This window comes from Neovison vison, chromosome 12, assembly GCF_020171115.1.
Source record: "Neovison vison isolate M4711 chromosome 12, ASM_NN_V1, whole genome shotgun sequence".
In the NCBI taxonomy this organism is placed as follows: Eukaryota; Metazoa; Chordata; class Mammalia; order Carnivora; family Mustelidae; genus Neogale; species Neogale vison.
In genome coordinates this window covers 73,217,649-73,220,755 of record NC_058102.1, presented here as the reverse complement: position 1 = coordinate 73,220,755, position 3,107 = coordinate 73,217,649, and the positions used below count along the sequence as shown (strand labels likewise).

At 44.6% G+C, this 3,107-nt stretch overlaps 1 pseudogene; it reads right to left on the bottom strand.

Moving 5' to 3' along the window:
- Nucleotides 1–246: 246 nt before the first annotated feature.
- Nucleotides 247–2,043, bottom strand: LOC122890932 (annotated as a pseudogene).
- Nucleotides 2,044–3,107: the final 1,064 nt, after the last annotated feature.

The window sequence follows — 3,107 nt, the reverse complement described above, 5'->3', positions numbered from 1 at the left end:
TGAAGAGTAGAAAGTAAAAGAACGGGGCGGGGGGTGCGCGGGGAGGGCAAAAACACATCCTTCACTGTACCATAAATATGAAGCTCTATTAGTGTTCCTGCACCAATATCTCATAGGAGCCCATATTTCCATGTGCTCAGGAGTACTCCCCATTATTGTGTAGGAAACCAGACTGCATTCAGGTGAGATGATGTCAAGCCAAATACATACTGGCACAGCTGAATTCAAGGTCTAGAGTTTGGGCCCTTAAGTAGGGTTAAGTGACAGGCTTTGCTGGATCCCACAGGTAAAGTAGATAGCAAACCCAATCAGCATCCAGACACCAAATCTCATCCAAGTGCCAGGTGACATCTGCATCATAAGGCAAACATTCACAAAGAGCAGGGATCTTAAAGGGAAGGGGAGAGGAGCTCAGAGGCTATCTCCAGATGAACCCAGTGAACCCAGTGATGACCACCAGGAGCAGCACAACCACTGTGATAGGCCCTGGGTCTCCAGAAAGCAGACCTGGCCAGTGGGCCAGCACCAGGCAGAGGAGAGTCAGCAGCAGAACAAGCAGTGAGGAGCAAACATAGACAACCCATCCAGAAAGTGGAGTGGGGGTAGGGCTGCCTGGAAAAAATAGTTCTTGTAGAGTCAGCTTCCCTGCTGCAGATGCAGTCTCCTCCTGCATCTGCGCTACATTTCCCCTCTTCTCCTCCTGCAACTCTGTTTCATTTTCCTCCTTCCTCCTTTCAGACTGATACCTGATGATTATTACTAATCATGATGAGAACACAAAAAGCTACTAAGGAATAAGATATCAGGGTGCTAACTGACCTGAAGTCCAGAAGATCAGTGAGTCTAAAGTAGAATAACATGGTTGCTGCAACGATGGTAAAGATCATAGTGAACATGATATGGAAATATGTTTTGGAAACAAACCAGGCAAGAAAAGGGAACAGGAGGCCATCCTTTGCCATCATAAGTATCATCCAATATATGGGGAACGTGAAGCCCCAACAGATGCCGATAAAAAGACTAAAGAAAATTGTAAAGGTTACAACATAGTAGGCAGGGGCCCAGCCAACATGGAGAAATGCCTCAGGCAAGGTGCTCCCAGGTTGAAGCTGGAAGTAAGGAACCATGAGTGTAAGTGCTGCAGAGACACCAAAATACAACAAAAAGCAGATGAGCAGTGAAATCACAATGCCCATGGGGATGGAACGCTGGGGATTGTGGGATTCTTTGACTCTGGTAACAATAATGCTGAAACCTATGAATGCATAGAAACAGGTAGCTGATCCACGGAGAATCCCCTGGAAGCCAAAAGGCATGAATCCTCCAGAGCCCAGAGGGCCCAAGCTAGAGGTGTCATTGAGTCTGGCCTGTATGTAGTCCTCTTCTGTGAGCTTCCAGTTGTGCAGGTCCCCCTTAATGAAGCCAGAGATGATGAAAAAGCTGAGAACCAAAAGCTTCACCAATGAAAACACTTCAAAAACTCTGACGAAGCCATGCAGACTCTAAAGCAGCAGTTCCATGAAGAAAAACATAAAGATGACAAAAAAGTAGCGTAGATTGTCTGCAATGACTTGGGGAACATACTGTGAGATGGTCTCTTGCTGGGTCTCAGAGATCGGTTCCCAATGAAGATGTCAAAAGTTAAGATCCAGGCCTGGACCACAATGAATGCATCAACAACAAAGGAGAGGATGAGGTTCCAGCCAGTGATGAAAGTCCGGAGTTCACCTACAGTGACATAGCTGTAGAGATATGCCGAGCCACAATGGGGGACCCGGGCACTAAACTCTGAAAAGCACAGCCCAGCCAACAGTGATGTTAGACCTGCCACCAAAAAGCAGATCACAATGATGGTCCTGCTTGGTTACTGGCACCCTCATTAGCCAGGAAGGACACACCAACACCCACTGTGTGGCCCACACCCAGGGCCACTAAATTCAGAGTGCTCAGTTTTGTGCCAGATTTAATCTCATCCACTTCTTTCTCCAGTGGACGTCTGCTTACCAGCTTTTGACGAAACCTGCGAAGTGCCTGACACAGCATTCTAGCTGGAATTGAAGATTCCAAGGACCAGAGAGTTGTAGCAAGCCCAGGCAGCCAAGAGTGCTGGATCTGGTTAAGTGAGGCTGAGTTAAGCCAAGTTGGGTGGGGACTGCGGGGTCCTTCGCTCAGGCTTCAAAGCTGCGACTTATATATTTCTTTTTCTTCTTCTTCTTCTTTTTAAAATTCCATTGGTTATTTTTTACCTTTATATTATTTTATTTTAGTTTTTCAATGTTCCAAGATTCTTCTGGTAGTGCTATCCTTCCAGAATGCCTACTGAAATAATAAATATTTATTGAACAATGGTGTTCAATCAATCAACTGAGAATCAGAGGCTGCATGTAACTTGTTGCAGCCCAAGTATCACAGAAACTGACACCAAAAGACACCATAGAAAAATTAATCCTGCTTTCTCTCCATAAAAAGTACCAAGTACCAAATACCTGTCAACTTTCTGTTTTTTTTTTAATTTATTTTTGTAAGGCTTAATTTATTTTGTAAAGGCTACAACATAGTAGCCTAAAACCACAACCCTGAGATCAAGACCTGAGCTGATATCAAGTGTTGGAGTCTCAACCAACTGAGCCACCCAAGCATCCCAACATTTTCGTTTTTTACACACCACATGACATAATCCCATGTGAGTTCATGAGTCACATAGCTTCCTGTGTTAATTAAGTGGTAAGACACAAGAGGGTATGGATGTATTGTGCAAGAATTCACATGTGGGATGTGTGCCCACTGCTTGAGCATGAGTTATGACACATTAATTCATGGATTAGATACCTCTTTGCAATTAAGATCCATTCTTTATATATCATCGGAGTTTAAATACAAATATTAGTTCTCTCTGTCTTAAAACTCTCAGCCCCAAAATCTGCTACCCAAGGTTAGAATCTCTTTGGCCCCCTTTCCCTCATTCTGTATCATTTATTTAGCTGTACTGATGACCAAGAATGTACAGCCCACCCCTTTCCTTTACCCATTTGGCCCACAGGGGTGCTGTGAACAAAGAAGAAGAGGGAGAAAGGGGCAGGACCTTCATAACCACCTGCAAGAAGGAG